Source organism: Neovison vison, chromosome 2, assembly GCF_020171115.1.
Source record: "Neovison vison isolate M4711 chromosome 2, ASM_NN_V1, whole genome shotgun sequence".
NCBI lineage: Eukaryota > Metazoa > Chordata > Mammalia > Carnivora > Mustelidae > Neogale > Neogale vison.
The window spans coordinates 142,140,001-142,161,384 of NC_058092.1; the positions used below are offsets into that span (position 1 = coordinate 142,140,001).

The window sequence follows — 21,384 nt, forward strand, 5'->3', positions numbered from 1 at the left end:
ACAGCGCTGGCTCGGCCCGGCACGGTCACTCACACGCCCCACCAACTCCTCTCCACACACACCCCCTGGCACGACGCGCACCAGGGGACGAGGAGGCGCCCGCACCCACACAGAGGGGGGGCGGTTTGGGCCTCCCTTACCGGCTCCACCACCTGCTCTTCGGACACACCACCGACAGCGGCAGCCCGAGGGGGTCACTGGGAACAGGAAACGACACCACCACTCGGCCTCAGGCACCTGAGACAACCCGGAGCGCTCCAGGGGCACCACAGAGGGCCAGGCGCCACGCACTCAGCACGCCCAGGCGGTGAGCAGCGCAGCATGGGGACGGCCCTCCCCACCACAGGGAGGGCCGCTCACCCCACAGGAAGCCAGGAGTGGCAAGCGAGAGTGTCCGCTGCGTCAGAGGGCCCCACACCCACAGGCGCCCCGAGGCGGGAACCGTGGGAAAGTGGAGTCGGGCCGGAGCCCACACACCCCCGCACCCTTTCCCCCTACCCCACCCACGACAGCGGGTGGCAGAAGAGGAGGAGAGCAGGGGACCCGCGGGCAGAGCGAGAAGTGCGGTCCCATTCGCCATGAATGTCCGTCCCTCGTCTGACGCGGCTTAGGCCCGGCCCGGGAGAACACAACATCACCACATCGATCAGCAAAAAAACGTGCCCAAGGAGGCCCCAGAGGGGGAAAACACCTGGCGAGGACATCAACCAGAAGGACCTGCTTTCGAGCCTCACCGGCACCCCTCGAACCCAGGGCAAGGACAGCCAGGCAACCCAGGGAGAATGCCTGACACGCGCGCGGCACAGAGCCTTGTGGAACGGAACAGGGGTTGCCACGGCCACAGCCGGGTGCCCGCAGCGCAGAGCGCACGGGGTAAAGGACCCACGCCACCTGCCCACGCAGCCCTCGGGTGCTGGAGACCAGAGGTGGCACCACAGCCCAGGCCACCTGGGGGTAACAAGAGCCGGCAGCGCACAGGACCACACAGACGGCTCAAACGAGCGAGGGCCGAGCCGGATTTGGCACCACAGCCAAGCCCGGAGCCCCGCACGCACCCAGAGGCCCACATCTCTAAGGCAAGTCACTCAAACAGCGTGTCAGCACCTATCTGGCAACAAAAAGTGCTCCTTTCAGGGGACAAAATACCCACGCCATCAGGCGGGGCCTAGCCACAGGTCACCGGGACCTCGTGGGACCATGGCCCGGCCACTGGCCCCAAACACCACTCCATTACCCTAAACACACAAACACACACACACACAGAAAAGGGGGCCCCCCCACGGAACCCCTAGGGCCATCTGGTCGACCCCCGGGAGCGTGGGGAAGGGTGTAGCCGGGAACAACAGCTGACGCGAGGCGGGGTGGAGCGGTGTGGGCTGGGCCGGCCAGGGCCGGCCGGGATCGCCGGGGCCAGCCAGGGCCGGCCAGGGCCCGGCTGGGATCGGCGAGGGATGGCCGGGATTGGCCAGGGCCGGCCGGGGCCCGGCCGGGATCGGCCCAGGCCGGCCGGGAGCGGCCGGGATATGCCAGGGCCGGCCGGGATCAGCCAGGGCCGGCTGGGAGCGGCCGGGAGCGGCCAGGGCCGGCCGGGAGCGGACGGGAGCGGACAGGGCCGCCCGTGAGAGGCCGGGAGCGGCCGGGGCCAGCCGGGAGCGGCCAGGGCCGGCCAGGGCCCGGCCGGGAGCGGCCAGGGCCGGCCGGGAGCGGCCGGGATATGCCAGGGCCGGCCGGGAGCGGCCGGGAGCGGCCGGGAGCGGCCAAGGCCGGCCAGGGCCCGGCCGGGAGCGGCCGGGAGCGGCCGGGGCCGGCCGGGGCCGGCCGGGAGCGGCCAGGTTCAGGCCGGGAGCGGCCTGGGCCGGCCGGGATCGGCCGGGGCCGGCCGGAGCTGGCCGGGGCTGGCCAGGTCCAGGCCTCGATCGGCCAGGGCCGGCCGGGAGCGGCCGGGAGCGGCCGGGGCCGGCCAGGGCCCGGCCGGGAGCGGCCGGGGCCGGCCGGGAGCGGCCGGGAGCGGCCGGGGCCGCCCGTGAGAGGCCGGGAGCGGCCGGGATCAGCCGGGGCCGGCCGGGGCTGGCCGGGGCTGGCCGGGGCTGGCCAGGTCCAGGCCGCGATCGGCCAGGGCCGGCCGGGAGCGGCCGCGATATGCCAGGGCCGGCCGGGATCAGCCAGGTCTGGCCGGGAGCGGCCAGGGCCGGCCGGGAGCGGCCGGGAGCAGCCGGGAGCGGCCAAGGGCTGGCCGGGAACGGCGGGAGCGGCCAGGGCCGGCCAGGGCCCGGCCGGGAGAGGCCAGGGCCGGCCAGGGCACGGCCGGGAGCGGCCGGGGACGGCCAGTGCACGGCCGGGAGCGGCCGGGGACGGCCAGGGCCGCCCGTGAGAGGCCGGGAGCGGCCGGGAGCGGCTAGGGCCGGCCAGGGCCCGGCCGGGAGCGGCCTGGGCCGGCCGGGATCGGCCGGGGCCGGCCGGGGCTGGCCGGGGCTGGCCAGGTCCAGGCCTCGATCGGCCAGGGCCGGCCGGGAGCGGCCGGGAGCGGCCGGGCACGGCCGGGGCCGCCTGTGAGAGGCCGGAAGCGGCCGGGATCGGCTGGGGCCGGCCGGGAGCGGTCGGGGCCGGCCGGGGCCGGCCGGGTCCAGGCCGGGATCGGCCGGGGCCGGCCGGGGCTGGCCATGTCCAGGCCGGGATCGGCCAGGGCCGGCCGGGAGCGGCCGGGTCCGGCCAGGGCACGGCCGGGAGCGGCCGGGATCGGCCGGGGCCGGCCGCGTCCAGGCCGGGATCGGCCAGGGCCGGCCGGGGCTGGCCAGGTCCAGGCCGGGATCGGCCAGGGCCGGCTGGGAGCGGCCGGAATCGGCCAGGTCCGGCCGGGAGCGGCCCGGGCCGTCCCGGGTAGCTCCTCCCCTGGTCCGCCTGTTGTCCCCAGGTCCCAGGACCGCCCCAAGACGGTCACTGACTCCCGGCTGGGACTGGGAGAGGAGGCGAGGCGCCCCCGCACCCCCCAATGGCCGGACCTCCACCTAGGTCGCGCCCGGTGCTTCCCCTCGCGACGCGGCCTGGTCTGATCCCATCCGTTCCTATCCGGTCCGATCCGGTCCCCACCAACGCAGAGGGCCTCGGAAAACTTGGTGAGAAAATCGGGGGCGACGACCAGGACCCCACGCGAGCCCGCGGACGGAACCCTCGCGCCATCCACGGGCTTCCCCGCGAGGCTCATGCCGGTCCCCAACCGCCCCTGTGTGACACGGAATACGTGGCCTGACGACCGGCCAGAGCCACAGGCCGAACGGCGTCCTCGTGCCGCACGTGCACACCCTCTCCCGTTCTCCCAGGGGCGGAGGAGGGGGCACCGGCGGGGTGCTGGTCCACCCCTCCAGGCAGCCCCCAACACCCCTACAGGAGAGCGAGGAGGAGAAGGAGGACAAGGCGACAGCGCCACGGGTTTCCCCAAAAAACTAAGGGTTCAATCTCCCATGAGCCGATCGCGCCCTGACACCCCAGAGAAAACGGGAGGCTCCCTCTAGTGTCGCCGGCTTCCCGGAACTGCAGCTCGTGGACCGCCACCAAATGCCATCCCTTGCCGATATCGCCCACGCTCCGGCGGGGAGACGCTATATAAAAGCGGGCGCCAGGTGGCGGCAGACAACCGCCGCGAAAGACACCGAGGCAGACCCCCGAGCGCAGGGCCGTGAAGTCGCGTGGCCGGCCACCAGACCGCCCAATCTCGTGTCCCAGCCCACTTCGGAGGGGCGGGCGTCAGCCTCGGGAGCTCCCGGCGGGCACGGCGTGACTCCAGCAGCCCAGGGGAGACTTGGGAAACGCGCCGGGCCGCTGCCGCTGGAAGAGGGGGGGCCCCGACTGCCCACGACACACACACGCACACACGCGCGCACACACACACACACACACACACACCCAGGATGAAAACTGTTCTCTGTCAAGCATCAACCCTGAGCACTCACTATAAAAGTAAATGAGGAAACGCAGACAAGAGAGAAATCAAGCAAATAATGTGACTCTGAAGGCTGGACACCTATTGAGTCGAGAGAATTGACCAAACACCGGAAACTGCAAAAGAAGGTTTTCCTTCCAAGTCAGTTCCTCCGTAGTTAGCTACACAACGTTCTTTCACCAGTATTTCCCCCAAGAGTGCGACGATCCAAATAAGGTTTCCCAGTGCAAAGTTCATGGGCGCAGACTTCACACCTGTGATTCAAGTACACGTCTTTCAGGGCACCTAGCTGGCTGGCTCGGTCCAGAGGATCCCCGAGGAAGGCGACTCTTGATCTGTGGGGGTCCTGAGTTCCAGGGCCACACTGGGTGGGTGTACAGAGCTGACAGGCCAAAGACATTTGAACTGCTATGTCGATTTCAAACACAACATAGGAAACCAAAACAAAAATCAGAAATAAAGTCACCCCTGGTCGAATGCTTTTTTTTTTTTTTTTTTTTTTTTTTTTTTTTGGTAGAGGCCACGGGAACCCTGTGATGTTGGCAGACAAAGAGACATGGTCAGTCCATCAATGAATCGATGGAACGGAACAGATACCCAAACAGATATGCCCAAGCCCAACAAAGGTTTCACCTGAGATGCCTAAATTATAACCATAACCGCTATTTCTGCTTCTGCACCCTCGCTTGCTAACCCATGAGGAGATGGAAAATTACCAGCAAACTTTCTATAGGCACTCTGTAACCACACAACCCCCGCCCAGAATTGAACCTGGCAGAGTGGCCGCTCCCGGACCCCCACCCGGCTCTGGGCCTAGAGATAACAGTCATCTGGCACCAGAGAAACCCCCACCCAGAACTGGACGTGACAAAATGACTGCTCCCGGACCCCCCACCCAGCTCTGGGTGCAAGAGAGAACAACCATCCGGCACCCCGCAGCTTGACAGGGAGACCCCGGCCAATCCAGAGGTGACACATACCCTAGCGGGGCCAACCAAGCAGTTTGAAGAATGACAGCCCTTTGACCTAACCAATAATCTGTTCCCAGCCTTTTCCCGCTCTGTAGCGCGCCAGTCATATTAGAGAGTTGCTTTTTGATTTTCCCGCGGTACGTAGTGATTTGTTAGGAGATACTATGATGTATGCTAAGTCCCTGCCTCCCCAAAAATAGTGCATAAAAAGTGCCGTGACCCATGGGGCGCCTTTGTGGCTCAGTGGGTTAAGCCTCTGCCTTCAGCTCAGGTCATGATCTTAGGTTCCTGGGATCGAGCCCCGCATCGGGCTCTCTGCTCAGCAGGGAGCCTGCTTCCCCCCCACCCCCGCCCCCGCCTGCCTCTCTGCCTACTTGTGATATCTCTCTCTCTCTCTCTCTCTCCCTCCCTCTCTGTCAAATAAAGACATAAAATCTTAAAAAAAAAAAAAAAAAAGTGCCGTGATCCTGAGCTCAGGACCTCTTAGCGTCACCGGCAACGAGGGCGCAGAGGTCCAGGTTTGAACTCGTAATAAACGACCCTTGCTGTTTGGCTTTGACTCTGGACTCTGGTGGTCGTCTTTGGGGGGGTCTCGGAATTTGGGCATAACACACCGATGCGCAAAGGCCATTCAAAGGAGGAAACATGGCCCACGTCCCCATGAAATCAGAGGATAGTCAGTCCAGTCATCAGACATCCACAGGCCCAACACGCAGGCAAGAAGGCAGACAAAGAAACAAGAAAACTGGGGGGCACCTGAGTGGCTCAATGGGTTAAAAAGCCTCTGCCTTCGGCTCAGGTCATGATCCCAGGGTCCTGGGATCGAGCCCCGCATCAGGCTCTCTGTGCAGCAGCAAGCCTGCTTCCCCCCTCTCACTCTGACTGCCTCTCTGCCTACTTGTGATCTCTCTCTGTCAAATAAATAAATAAAATCTTAAAAAAAAAAAAAGAGGGACGCCTGGGTGGCTCAGTTGGTTAAGCAGCTGCCTTCGGCTCAGGTCATGATCCCAGCGTCCTGGGATCGAGTCCCACATCGGGCTCCTTGCTCCACAGGGAGCCTGCTTCTCCCTCTGACTCTGTCTGCCACTCTGCCTGTGCTCGCTCTGGCTCTCTCTCTCTCTCTGACAAATAAAAAAATAAAATCTTTAAAAAAAAATAAAAGAAAAGAAAAAGAAACAAGAAAACTGGGGCGCCTGAGCGGCTCAGTCAGCGAAATGTCTCTGCCTTCAGCTCAGGTCATGATCTCCGGGTCCTGGGATTGAGCCCCGCATCCATCGGGGCTCCCTACTCAGCAGAGTCTCTGCTTCTCGCCCTCCCGCTCTCTGACCCTCCTTCTGGATCCTTCGCTCCTTCGCCCGCCCTCCCTCCCTCCCTCCCACCACCACCAAAATTCTTTTTGAAGGAGAAAAAAAGGAAGAAGAAAGCTTCAATCCAAACAGCCAGACCTCACCCCTCCTACCAATGTGAACTCCAAACGGATCCCACACTTCCATGGGAAACAGAACACTGGAACACACGTGTGTGTGTGTGTGTGTGTGTCTGTCTGTCAGTCTGTCTGTGTGTCTGTGTCTGTGTGCCTGTGTGTGTCTGTGTCTGTGTGCATGCGCGCGTGTTGGGGGGGTGATTCTAGGGGGAGAGCTGGGATCTAGGGCCAGGCAAAGAGGGTTTAAGACTGGACACCAAAGGCGCGATCCGTAAAAAATAAATAAATAAATAAATAAATAAATAAACGGAGGGGTTGGAAGTCCCCAAAATTAAAAACCTAGGCTCTGTGAGACACCCTCTGAAGAGGACCCAAGAGCAAAGGACACACAGAGGCCTGGGGGATCAGCCGGGAGTGGGAGGTGGGGTGGTGGAGGGTGTTGCTCAGAGAGAAACAAAATGAGGAAACGCTCGCTCCCGGAGGTTGGATCTTGGTCACTAGGGGAATCTGGGTACAATCCATTCAGATGGGAAGTCTGCCACACGGCCCAAGGCAAGGAAGAAAACCAAGATTTTTAGGGTCAGGTCCCTTTGAGCAGGTCGTGTCTAATACAAGGCCCCCGACTCAGAAAACCAGCGAGGCAGTTTAATGTCTACTTCCAAATGGACATGGAGTCTGGGTTTGAGAGGCAGGGAGTCCATCCCTGATCATCCCAGAGGCGATTAAAAAATACAGAAGAACCATTAGCAAGGACAAACTCTGCAGGGCCCAGGGTCGAATGGCAGAGAACCTTCCGATTTTCTTTTTTCTTTTCTTTTCTTTTTTTAAAGATTTTATTTATTTATCAGAGAGAGGGGAGGGGGTAGAGAGCGAGCACAGGCAGACAGAATGGCAGGCAGAGGCAGAGGGAGAAGCAGGCTCCCTGCTGAGCAAGGAGCCCGATGTGGGACTCGATCCCAGGACGCTGGGATCATGACCTGAGCCAAAGGCAGCTGCTTAACCAACTGAGCCACCCAGGCGTCCCCCGATTTTCTTTTTAACACCCAGGCCAAGGAGCCTATGCGCAGGCACACTGCCGCTGTGGAGGAGCCTCGGAAAGAAAGGAGCCAGCAATGGCAGGACCAGGGATGGGGAGAGGGATTCCCGAGGAACAAGGACCCGTGAGCCACTTGAGTCTGGGTAGACTGCCCTGAAGGAAACCAGAACATGTCACCCCTGAAAGGTGCCCACTGTGGCACGTCGGTTATCTCAAATTCAACTCCTTGAAGACACAGCACCAACAAGAAGGATATGCCGACCCTTCTGGTCTTCATGAGACCAAGAGAGCCAACTCCCATGTGATAGGTACCTTCCCTGGAACCAGGAAGCAGAAAGGCATCCTCCATCACCAGAGACAGGAGAGGGGAACCGGAGAATTAAGGTCTGAACCGTCCACATCGATAAAACTTCTTCAACCAGCCCAACCCCCACCCCCACCCCCGTCTTCCCGGGGCTGTCTTTTCCAAGCGGCTACCTGCCCCTTGACCAAACCCCTTTTTTCTCATCCGTTCTTCACGAGTGGATCGAGTCCCTGTCTTGTCTGTCGGTCTGTCTGTCTTTCTTTCTTTCATTCTTTTTTCTTTTAAGATTTTACTTTATTGACTTATTTGAGAGACCGAGATCACAAGTAGGCAGAGAGGGGGGCTGGGGGGGAAGCAAGCTCCCGGTCGCGCAGAGAGCCTGACGCAGGGTTCGATCCCAGGACCCGGAGATCATGAGATCATGACCTGGAAGGCGGAGGCCCAACCCGCCCAGCCACCCAGGCACCCCTCGAGTCCCTGTCTTTAGGTCCTTGTGAAGGCGCCCCTGTGCTGGCAAACACCTACCCACAGTCGGACGCCCTTCTCTAGGGAAGCTCTTCTGTCGGATACCATCCTAGGCCCAGCCACAGACCCTAAGCAGGTAGAGAAGAATGTGTGTCCACCACCACTACCAAACACCACCACCACCACCACCCCACCACCACCACAACCACCACCAGCAGCCCCTCCCCACCCACCCCCCCAACCCAGTGGCAAGAATGTCCACCTGGAATGAATACTGTTTTTCTGAAAATAAATAAATTGGAAAAAAAATATTCAAAAAAAAAAAAAAAAGAATGTCCACCTGGAACGTCACTCAGACCAGATGTAGAGAGCGAAGGCAAAAGAAATGAGGCAACAGCAAGGTCTCCTGACCACTTGTAACCCGCTGATGAATCCCTGACACACATACAGGGTGTAACACCCCTACAACTCCCTCAAGGATTTTGTTCAATGTTTTACCCGTGAGGATTTGCTCTAGTCCGTGTCACTTCACTCCGATAGCCACAAATGCCCACGAGATGCTAACATCCCTCTTCCAACACGTGGCCCACAGACACACATCTAAAGACACACGCTTTGCTAAAACAAAAGGGACTTACCTCACCTTGACAGGACGTAGCCCTGCAAGGTCTCAGAGACCTTGCTCGCAGCATACACACATTCCTTGGAGACTTACCTTATCCCTAATCCCCACTAACTGGAAACTGTATCACCAGTGACCCCTCACAATCCCAGCACAGCTCTTTCTGCCCACAGGTCCTGTCCCCGTGCTGTCATAAAAGCACCTTTTTGCACCAAACACATCTCTGCAATTCTTTCTTGACCATTTCCCGGGCAGCTCCACATCCGGTCTGCCTGTCTGTCCGGTTTTTGTGTTTGTTCCTTCGTGTGTGTGTGTGTGTGTGTGTGTGTGTGTGTGTGTGTGTTTAATGGGGCTTTGGTTTTAATTATTTATTTATCTACGTACTTACGTACTTACTTACTTACTTACTTATTTTGATCGATTTTTTGTTCACAGCCAAATTCACTGGAGAATATGGCCAGTACCCGCAGGACACCTGCTCTGCCATCCCTCCCTGCTCACTGGCCCCGGCCCAGCCCCCCAACACTCAGAGGCACAGGCCTGCTCCCTGAGAGCTTCCACAAGCCTATTGACCATCCGACCATCCGTTCATCCGTGGCAAAGCTGGTGTATCGCTTACAAAGGATGAATCCACACTGTGACATCATCATCAGCCACTCAGAGCCCAGAGTTTACACGAGAGTCCACTCTTGGCGTTATCCATTCTCTGGGGTTTTGTTTTCCTTTTTATAACGACTTTATTTATTTATTTGACAGAGAGAGAGACAGACAGACACACAGATCATAAGTAGGGGGAGGGGAGCAGGCTCCCCGCCAAGCAGAGAGCCCAATACGGGGCTCGATCCCAGGACCCGGAGATCATGACCAGAGCCAAAGGCAGAGACTTGACTCACTGAGACACCCAGGCGCCCCCCTTCTCTGGGTTTTGACAAAAGTATCTTACCACCATCGTAGCACTCTGAATAGTTCCACCGCCTTAAAAATCCTCTGTGCCCTGCCTAGTCACCCTACCCACCCACCTACCCACCCACGCCCTCCCCCCACCCCCCAACACACACCCTCCACGCCTGCCAAAACCCCTGGCAGCCGACAGATCTAGGTTTTCCCCTTTTCCCTGCCTGCCTGCCTGCCTGCCTGACTTCTTACCTTCCTTATCATTAGTTTGAATATCATTGGCTTATTATGAAAGACAGACATGGAAATTACTAACACGAGGCAAGATTTCACAACTTCAGTGGACTGAGTAGTTTCACGGGATGCCATTGCAATAATGATTTATTTCAGTCTATATATTTTCTCAGAATGTCACGGTCTCTAAGAAAGAAAATAGTCCACGTCATCTAGAACTACCCCGAGGCCTCCATATTCTGGGAGAAAACATTTATCGCCAACTTTCAGGCCAACTGGTTGAATCTCTCCACCCTTTCCTTTAGAGCCTGACCAATAGCTATTCCTGTTGCTTAAAGTACTTTTCCTTGAGATTTTTCGGGGAGCCCACTGCCTCCTTTGGTTACAATTTTGGCTGCACTCCTTTGGAGCAAAACCTGGTCAAAGAGGGGGAGAAACCCTCTCCACACACCTGTCCGTCTATGATGCTGTCTGCTACAGTTCATATTCTGCTCTCCAGCCGGCTGATCTCGTGACCCTCTCCATAGTTTGGCCTCCTTCACCATGTCACATTGACTTGGAACCGTGAGGTAGGTGCACCTCTTCTGATTGGCTTATCTCAGTCAGGAATACACACGGAAGTTTCCCTGCCTGGCTCCCCACAGCTCCCCATAGCTCCATAGCTCGCTCATCTCTTTCCAAAGCCCCGAAAACCATTTAGTTCATGGCCTGGAGGTACCCCACTCTCTGCATCCATTCTCCTCCTGCGGGACTTCTGGATTGCCTCCAGGTTCAAGCCATTATGAGTGAAGGGGCCGTGAATGTCTGCGTGTAGGTTTCTGTGCAGACATCAGTTTTCAACTCATTTGGGTCATCGATACATACCAAGGAGCAGGATTGCCGTGTCGAACGGTAAGAGTATGTTTAGCTTTGAGAGGCCATCACCCATATTTCTGGCATGGGGGGGGCGGGAGCTGAGCGGAGGGCTGTGCACGGAAGGAACAAGGTCACGAAGGAGGGAGAAGATGCTGGAAAGGAAGACGTCACCGGGGCACACCCTTTACCTCAGGGTTTGTGGCAGACCCTAAGGATGACATTGACATGAGACGGAGTAACAGGAAAAGGAGCCTACAAATTTGTTCCCTGAAAGTGTCACATGACAAAGCCCTCCCAAGGAAAGCAAGACCCTGAGAAGGAGCAAATCCTAGTTGCTGGTATATTGAGTTGACCAAGAAGAGGCGATTGTGGAAGAGTAACTAAACTACGTGGGGAGGCTAAAGGAACATACAGATCTGAAAGAAAGAAAGAAAGAAAGAAAGAAAGAAAGAAAGAAAGAAAGAAAAGAAAGAAAGAAGATCAGTTTGTCCAGGGTGCCTGGGTGGCTCCGTGGGTTAAGCCGCTGCCTTCGACTCAGGTCATGATCTCAGGGGCCTGGGATCGAGTCCCGCAACGGGCTCTCTGCTCTGCAGGGAGGCTGCTTCCTCCTCTCCCTCTCTCTGCCTGCCTGTCTGCCTGCTTGTGATCTCTGTCTGTCAAATAAATAAATAAAATCTTTAAAAAAAAAGATCAGTTTGTCCAGAATTCTCCTTTTCATTCTCAACTTCCCATCCTTGAAGATAAGAATGTCACTCACAGGGTATCTGGGCGGCTTAGTCCCTTAAGGTTAAGCATCTGCCTTTGGCTCAGGTCATGATCCCACGTTCCTGGGATCGAGTCCCACATCAGGCTTCTTGCTCAGCGGGGAGCCTGCTTCTCCCTCTCCCTCTGCCTGCCCCTCCCCCTGCTTCTGCACACGCAGAATATATGTGTGCGTGCATGTGTGTACACATATACATATATAAACACGTGTGTGTGTGTTTGTGTGTCCCCCTCTCTTCTCTCTCTCAAAGAAAGAAAGAAAGAAAGAAAAAAGGATGTCACTTTCTTTCTTTCATTTTAAAGATTTTACTTCTGCATTTGACAGCGAGAAAGAGAGCGCAAGTAGGCAGAGCGGCAGAGGCCATGCGCGGTGTTTATCTCTTCATTGTTATTTTGGCCCTTGTGGAAGTGATCTCTACAACCAGGGTGGGGCTGGAACTCAGGACTCAGATCTAAGAGTCAGCGCACTCTATGGAGAACCAACCAGGGGACCCTGAGCTTTTTGTAGCTTAGGGAGAGAACGGGTCTCCTGTGTGCCACCGCCCCCGCTCCCATACCGCTTTGGCACACAGGTTCTTTGGAATGTGAAGCGCTTAAGAAACAGTAACCCAGGGGCACCTGGGTGGCTCAGGCGTTAAGGGTCTGCCATAGGCTCAGGTCATGATCTCGGGCACCTGGGATCGTGTGTGTGTGTGTGTGTGTGTGTGTGTGTGCGCGCGCGCACACCCACCCCCACCCCGGGCCCCCATCTCATCTAGCTCCCTGCTCAGCGGGAAGCCTGCTTCTCCCTCTCCCACTCTCCCTGCCCCTGCTTCTTGTTTCCCTCCCTCGCTGTTTCTCTCTATCAAATGCATAAACAGAACCTTAAGAGAGATAGGAAGAAAGAAAGAAAGAAAGAGGGAAGGAAGGAGAGAGAGAGAAAGAAGAAAAGAAAGAAAGAAAGGCAATAGCCAAAAAAAAAAAAAAAGAAAGAAAGAAAGAAAGAAAGGCAATAGCCCCGAGGAGGACACTCCGCCTCTCCCTCTGCTTCCTGACCTGAAAGGAGGAGATAAAACTCGCCTCGGAAAGGCACTCTCCCTCCATGAAGCAGGAGGAAAAGAAGACATTCTGCCCAGAAAACCTTCCTCTGTCAGTTCCCTTCCATCTATTGGCCTTCCCATGGTGGGCTGAGCTCAGAAGCCTAAAACTGCTTTCCTCTCTCCTGTCATTTCTCCACAACCGGATCTTTCCTTGTGGAGGACGCGCTCTCGAAATGGGAATTCTGAGCCGCCATTCTGTGTGACTTCTGGTGTGGGTGTCTCCTGCCTGATGGGCGCTGCACGTGTCAATCGACTGTTTCTCTCCCTGCGATCTATCTCTTTCTGACCGGGGTCTCAGCCAACAACTCAGAAGGGGAGTAGAGGGAACATGCTTCCTCCCCTACACCTACTGAATGCAGATGGACACACCCCTAGAACCCTCCCCTCCACGAGCATGCCCACGCATGTACACACACACACACACGCACACACACACACACGCCCCAAATAAGAGCTGGAATCCACCTGAATGTCGAACAATGGCACAATGGTTAAACACAGGATGCTATACTCACATGATAGAATAGAACACAGATACTACAAATTATGTTTGCGGAGACGGTTTGGTGGCATGGGAATGTGCTTGTTGGGTGGCAATACTTAGTGAAAAGAAGTAGGAAGCATTCTGCGGAGAATGGGTTCTCTCTTAGGACGGGATACCAGATCATTTCAAAGGCTAGGGATGGTGAAATCAGCTCTTCTTCTTCCTACTCCTCCTCCTCCTCCTCCCCCTCCCCCTCCCCCTCCCCCTCTTTCTCTTCTTCTTCTTCTTCTTCTTCTTCTTCTTTTAAGATTTTATTTACTTACGTGACAGACAGAGATCACAAGTAGGCAGAGAGGGAGGCAGAGAGAGAGGGGGAAGCAGGCTCGCCGTCGAGCAGAGAGCCCAGTCCGGGGTCTCGAGCCCAGGACCTTGGGATCATAAACCGAGCTGAAGGCAGAGGCTTTAACCCACTCAGCAGGGATGCTGAGGCAGATGTGGGGCTCCATCCCAGGACCCTGAGATCATGACCGGAGCCGAAGGCAGCGGCTTAATCCACGGAGCCACCCAGGTGCCTTTTATAAGACATTGGGTCCTAAAGAGGAAGCAGGACTTCAGCTAGTGGTCTCAGGAACGATGCTTACTTCCTAGATTAATATTGATCCGCCCAACTTTCGCTTTTCATGGCTCGTCTCTCTCTGCAGGACATAGGGGGAGAACACGGGTCTTACCATGAAAGAAGCCCACTTGGGTGGGACCGTCGCTTATGGAAAATGGAATCCGTGGGAAGGACTGAAGGCAGCATTGATAAAGACTGTGTTGCAGGTTAGAGATATTCCGCTTTGATAGCCCCCTCCACTCCCCAACCCCCCGCCCCAGCAAGGACTTTCCTTTGTTGCCATGTCTCTTGTTTGTTTGTTTCTTCGTTCATTCGTTCGCTCAGTTGATTTTTTTTTTAAGATTTTATTCACTGATGAGAGAGAGAGAGAGAGAGACGGAGCGCGAGCACGAGCGCGAGCCCACGAGCAGAGTGAAGGGCAGAGGGAGAAGCGGGCTCTAAGCTGAGCAGGGAGCCCGATGCAGGACTAAATCCCAGGACTCCAGGATCATGACCTGAGCCCAAGGCAGACACGCTCAATCTCAACCGATTGAGCCACCGGGGCACCCCATTATTCATTCATTCATTCATTTTAAAAGACTGCATATATTTGACAGAGAGACAGCGAGAGAGGGAATACAAGCAGGGGGAATGGACAAGGGAGAAGCAGGCCTCCCGCCAAACAGGGAGCCCGGTGTGGGGCTTGATCTCAAGACCCTGAGATCACGACCTGAGCCAAAGACAGCCACTTAACCACTTAATTGGCTGAGCCACCCAGGCGTCTCCGAAGAGCACTTTCAATACATCATCTGTTAAGTGAATATTGATCAAGGACAATTTCACGTTTTAACATTTGTGGGCCCTGCTCCTGGGCTTTCGCACTTACCTGGGTCCCAAATGACTCTGCCAAACCTCAGCATGTGGGCTTTCTTTCTGCCCTGAGCACACACACATTGCATATCTACCTCATTTAAAAAAAAAGGGAAGGAAAAAAAAATTGATCAAGGGGTGCCTGGCTCTATCCTCCATCGGTGGAGCATGGGACTCGGGACTGTGAATGTGAGCCCTATGTTGTGTAGAGAGATTACATACACATAAAACCTAAAGAAAAAAAAATTTTTTTCAACCCATCAATTAATCCCTCAAAAGGAGCCTTCCAAATATAAGGGCAAAAAAAAAAAAAAAAAAAAAAAAAAAGGAAAAAGGAAAAAGAAAAAGAAAGAAAGAAAGAAAACGTCCCTGGTTCCCATAAGATTAGAGTCATAGAGCCTTGCGTATGCTTTCTGTAGCGTCCTTCATCATGACGACTCGTCACTCTTTATGGAAAACACACATACGCATATGTGCACGCGCATGTGCGTGCAGAAAACCAAACCGAACCAAACCAAACCAAACCAACTAAACAAACCAAAACCCTATGCAAACCTGCAATAAATGTTGGGAAAGCAACCACCCACCCCCAGAAAAAACGCCTGCAGGCCACATGTACAGTGTACAATGCATGGGGAGCCTATGCTTGCAGTTGCTTACTTCCATGGAAGACATTTCAGGGTACCATGAGTCTCAGATGGCCCAAGTGGGCTTCTTTTGACATGTTTGAATTGCGTGCACAAGTAGAGGAAGGCTGCTAGGAGACTAAGTCATCAGAAACTGGGAAGCCTGTTTAGTTCCATCAGTGAAGGCCCAGCTTTTGGGGAGGAACCAACGCTCAGGGTCTTCATTTGGTTTGTTTCTTGCTGCACAGAACCTGCCGTGTTTTGATTGGAAATGGAAAACAACTGATGGATGGGATCCAAAGGTGGTCATGCTATGTGGCACTTGGATTTGTTTTCAGCCAAGGGGTGGATTTTGAGCCTCTGGTCTTTCATGACCTCTCCACAAGTAAGACTTAAACAAAGGCTAGAAGTTGCTTGCATTTTGTTTGTATCTATGTGTCCCTATGCGTTACACATTTGAGATGTTTTCTCTCCCTCAGGACGCTTTTGCTAACATCCATTTGCAAAGGAACTCTTTATTTATTTACTGAGTTTAAAGGAGGCACCTGTAAAAATCGGGCATGGTAAGAACAAGCCCGAATGTTTTTCAGGTCACATGATCTGGGATGTCGCTCCATCGGAAAGATGCCTCAAGGGAAGGGCCCCAATCGATGGTCCAGAGAGAGAAGGATAGACAAAAATGGAACACACCTGCCCCCCCCCACTTCCCAATAGTCAAAAGAATGAGGAAGTGGAGGAAGATGGGCGGACAGACACTAGAAATCCGAAATCCACTCCCCCTCCCCACTTCCTCCTCCCCAAGTACACACACCTAAACTGATTGATGCCCAACCCACTGACTCCCAGCGGGCTGAAAAGCAACTACACATAAAGCCCATTTTGCAGAGTGAGATGAAGGCGGAGGCGGAGGCGGACGCAGGCAGAGGCCAAACGGGAAAAGAAAAGAAAAAAGAAAAAAAAAGATTAGGCCAAAACTTTAAATCTGCCCCGGGCCTTGCCAGCGGCTCCCTTGCCCCGCCTCCACCTCTGCTGCGAGACACACCCCACCCCACCCCGACCCGTTTCTGCATGCCGGGGGTGTGGCTGGAGTGGTCAACTCCTTTGCCATCCCAGGTGCCTCCAGCCGCGGTGGCGGGGGCGGCGGCTCCTCCTCCTCCCTCCTCCCCCGCCTCCCTCGCCTCGTTATCAAGGAACAAAAAATTACTCCAAGCCCTTGGGCCAACTCCTTCTGGCGTCTAAATTGGAGCATCTTGCAAATCAGCAGGGAGGGGCCCGAGGGCTCCCCTGGACTTAAACAGCCCACTTCAGACTTCCCCACAGGAGCCTGAGAGTGGGGAAACAATTGACTGACTATTTTTAGTAGACACAGGTGCGACTTTTTTGGCTTTAAAGCCAGTTCAAGGTTGTTGGTTTTATTTTAAAGAGACATAGTTTTGGCGCCCACAATGTCATATGCAATACAGATAATCAGCTTTTATTCTTTTTTCCACCCCCCCCATTTATTTCATTTCATTTCATTCCATTTCATTTCATTTTGCAGATTTTAGTTTTTTACCAGAGAGAGGGGTGGGGTGGGGGGAGAGAAAGAGAGGGAGGAGGAGGAGGAGGAGGAGAGAGAGAGAGAGAGAGAGAGAGAGAGAAAGAGAGCTGGAAGCAGGCTCCCTGCTGAGCAGAGAGCCCAATGCAGGGCTCCATCCTAGGACCCGGGTATCATGACCTGTCTCGAAGGCAGAGGCTTAAAACACTGAGCCACCCAGCCGCCCAACAGATTTTATTTTTTAAGTAATCTCTACATCGAACGTGGGGCTCAAACTGACAACCCTGAGACCAAGAGTCCTGCTCTCTACTGACCGAACCGGCCAGGTGCCCCTGGAATATCATCTTTCAGAGACACATGCGTAGACTCAGATATGATGAGACAGCTTAAAAAGGTCTCAATGACTTGATGGATCCATAAAGCCCCTTGGAAATGTTGGCCTGTTAACCTTGCTGACAGAGGTCGCCTTAGCCTTAACAGTTGAGTAAAGACTGCCACCTCATGGCGGATGCAGGAACTTCAGGAAATTTGGAGGGCCTCAGGAAAAGAGGAATTCACCCAAATCTGCAGATTTTGCAGGCGAATCTGGTGGGAAATTTTTGGGTTGGCCCCTGGATTTAAACACGCACTGGATTTAAACACGTCCAATCTAGGGACGCCTGGGTGGCTCCGTTGGTTAAGCGGCTGCCTTCGGCTCAGGTCATGATCCCAGCGTCGTGGGATCGAGTCCCGCATCGGGCTCCTTGCTTGGCAGGGAGCCTGCTTCTCCCTCTGCCTCTGCCTGCCTCTCTGTCTGCCTGTGCTTGCTCTCGCTTCTCTCTCTGTGACAAATAAATAAATAAATAAATAATCTTTAAAGGTCCAATCTAGGGGAGCCTGGGTGGCTCAGTCGTTAAGCATCTGCCTGGGGGGGGGTCTGCTTTTCCCTCTCCCTCTCCTTCCGCTTGTATCCCCCCCACCCCCACCCCGCTCAAATAAATAAAATAAAATCTTTTAAAAAGAAATAAGTTCGGGCACCTGGGTGGCTCAGTGGGTTAAGCCGCTGCCTTCGGCTCAGGTCATGATCTCAGGGTCCTGAGATCGAGTCCCGCATCGGGCTCTCTGCTCGGCAGGGAGCCTGCTTCCTCCCTTCTCTCTGTCTCTGCCTGCCTCTATGCCTACTTGTGATCTCTCTCTGTCAAATAAATAAATAAAATCTTTAAAAAAAATAAGTTCAATCTAAAATTCCTTGTGGGGTGCCTGGGTGACTCAGTGGGTTAAGCCACTGCCTTCGGCTCAGGTCATGAACTCAGGGTCCTGGGATCGAGTCCCGCATCGGGCTCTCTGCTCAGCAGGGAGCCTGCTTCCTTCTCTCTCTGCCTGCCTCTATTGCCTACTGTGATCTCTCTCTCTGTCAAATAAATAAATAAATAAAACCTTAAAAAAAAATTCCTTGTGAAAAGCTCCATCAAAGCAGATAAGAAAGAAAGAAAGACCCCATATATGGTCACTTGCTATTCTTGCCTTGCTTATGTAGATGATTAGAACAACTGTGTTACAATGGAATACTATGCAGCCATTAAAAGAAACGAAATCTTGCCATTTGCAACAACATGGATGGAACTAGAGCGTATCATGCTTAGCGAATTAAGTCAAGCGGAGAAAGACAAATATCATATGATCTCCCTGATATGAGGAAGTGGTGATGCAACATGGGGGCTTAAGTGGGTAGGAGAAGAATCCATGAAACAAGATGGGATAGGGAGGGAGACAAACCATAAGTGACTCTTAATCTCATGAAACAAACTGTGGGTTGCTGGGGGGACGGGGGTTGGGAGAAGGGGGGTAGGGTTATGGACATTGGGAAGGATATGTGCTTTGGGTAAATTGGAAGGGGAGATGAACCATGAGAGACTATGGACTCTGAAAAACAATCTGAGGGGTTTGAAGTGTCGGGGGGGGTGGGAGGTTGGGGTACCAGGTGGTGGGTATTATGGAGGGCACGGCTTGCATGGAGCACTGGGTGTGGTGAAAAAAAAATGAATACTGTTTTTCTGAAAATAAATAAATTGGAAGAAAAAAAAAGAAATACTAAAAAAAAAACCAACTGTGTTAAAACTGGATTTGTTTTACAAAGAAATTCATCTTCCTTTGGCTATCTTTGATGGGAAGAACGGTGACTTTAGAAAGAAAGATTCTAATTCAATAACACACTTTCGGGGTTGGTAGTTGGTAATTCTTTTTTTTTTTTTTTTAAGATTTTACTTATTTATTTGACAGAGAGAGATCACAAGTAGGCAGAGAGGCAGGCAGAGAGAGAGAGAGATGGGGAAGCAGGCTCCCTGCTGAGCAGAGAGCCCGATGTGGGACTCGATCCCAGGACCCCGAGATCATGACCTGAGCCGAAGGCAGCGGCTTAACCCCCTGAGCCACCCAGGCGCCCCGGTAGTTGGTAATTCTGATGAATTATCTTTGAGCGTTTGTTCTTTGCCTCTAAAACCGGACTGGATCCTGGATCCTTCTGGTTTCCTTGATTCTCTATGACTGTGCCTCTGTGAACTAAGGTTTCCAACATTCTACCATTCTCCTATCTTACAACCATTAAGAACTAAAACAATGTGTGTGTGTGTGTGTGTGTGTGTATCTATATCTATATCTATATCTATATCTATTTTTCCCCCCTGAAGCCTGGAGAGGAAGTTTGACACGTGAAAGAAACTTGAGGGAAGTGGCCACACTAGCACGTCATACATAGACAGTCTTTGTGCCTGCTGCTCCATGGGCCACTCGAAATGAGACATTTGACCTACACACCAGAAAAATCCCTCAGATAGGCCCTGCCCACTCCCACTCCACCCAAGGATGCTTCAAGCCTGACAGCTAGAGACCTCACTGGCAGCACTCCAGACTTAGATAGTGGGTTGAGCCCTTGTTTCAACCAGTAACCAGTGTTTTCCTTTTGTTTCCATAGAAGTGCCTCTTATTAACCACTGGATTGCTAGATGAATGAGGCAGAGTCTATGATAGTTAACTCCACTCGCTGCACCTGTATTAACCCCCCTTTGGAAATAAGAACCCATATAAATAGGGGCACTTGGCTGGCTCAGTCCGTAGAACATGCGACTCTTTTTTTTTTTAATATTTTATTTATTTATTTGACAGAGATCACAAGTAGGCAGAGAGGCAGGCAGAGAGAGAGAGGAGGAAGCAGGCTCCCCGCTGAGCAGAGAACCCGACGCGGGACTCGATCCCAGGACCCTGAGATCATGACCTGAGCTGAAGGCAGCGGCTTAACCCACTGAGCCACCCAGGCGCCCCAAGAACATGCGACTCTTGATCTCGGTGTTGTGAGTTCAAGCCCCGCACTGGGTGCAGAGATTACATTTTTTTTTTTAAAGATTGTATTTATTTATTTGACAGACAGAGGTCACAAGTAGGCAGAGAGACAGGCAGAGAGAGAGGAGGAAGCAGGCCCCCCACGGAGCAGAGAGCCCAATGTAGGGCTCAATCCCAGGACCGTGGGATCATGACCCGAGCCAAAGGCAGAGACTTTAACCCACTGAGACACCCAGGCGCCCCAAGGTGCAGAGATTCCTTAATAAAAATCTGTAGGGGCGCCTGGGTGGCTCAGTGGTTTAAGCCGCTGCCTTCGGCTCAGGTCATGATCTCAGGGTCCTGGGATCGAGTCCCGCATCGGGCTCCCTGCTCAGCGGGGAGCCTGCTTCCTCCTCTCTCTCTGCCTGCCTCTCTGCCTACTTGTAATCTCTCTCTGTCAAATAAATAAATAAAATCTTTAAAAAAAAATCTGTAAAGGCAGAAGAGGAGGAAGAGGAAGGAGAAGGAGAAGGGCCCCTGATAATTCAAGTCAAACACTAAGCTACTTGGCTAGAAGAAGCCCTTAACCCACCACCACTTTTGCCCCCTTCCCCAGCCGGAGGAGGGGCTCAGACTAATTTACTCATCTGTATTTTATTATTATTATTATTTTTTTAATATTTTACTTAGTTATTTGACAGAGAGAGAGAGAGAGAGAGAGAGATCACAAATAGGCAGAGAGGCAGGTGGGGCTGTGTGGGGTGGAGCAAGCTCCCTGCTGAGTAGAGAGCACGATGTGGGGCTCGATCCCAGAAACCTGGGATCACGACCTGAGCTGAAGGCAGAGGCTTAACCCACTGAGCCACCCAGGCGCCCCCTCATCTGTATTCTTGGATGGCCACTGATGCCAGGCCGATTTAAGAGAGAATGAGACTATTGGGTTATACTGTACTGTTACTATTCCTTAAAGTGTACTTGGGAATAAAATCAATGATGCCATGTGGTACCAAACCATGTAGAGAAATATTCAAGTTCTCAGAGAGGGAACTATCTCTGAGCACTGCCCCCCCCCACTACCATTAGCACAAGGGACCAAAAATTGCGATCAGCTCTGTCTCAGATCCTTCCATTCCAAAGCCTCCACTGCACCCTAATTCAATTTGAAGCGGTTACAGAAGGCAGACCTCTGCCCCTGTTCCATAGAAATGGAATGAAGGATTGACCACGGTAAATTGTAACAGGGGTAAACATAGCATGTCTGACTCCCTGTTGTTTCTATTCGCTTTTAGCCTACAGGTTAAAAACCTCTGTTTAGGGGCACCTGGGTGGCTCAGTGGGTTAAAACCTCTGCCTTCGGCTCAGGTCATGATCCCAGGGTCCTGGGATCGAGCCCCGT

The 21,384-nt window shown here is 54.1% G+C and overlaps 1 pseudogene; it reads right to left on the reverse strand.

Annotated features, from left to right (window-relative positions):
* Positions 1–10,038: 10,038 nt before the first annotated feature.
* On the reverse strand, positions 10,039–10,431 carry LOC122899215 (annotated as a pseudogene).
* Positions 10,432–21,384: the final 10,953 nt, after the last annotated feature.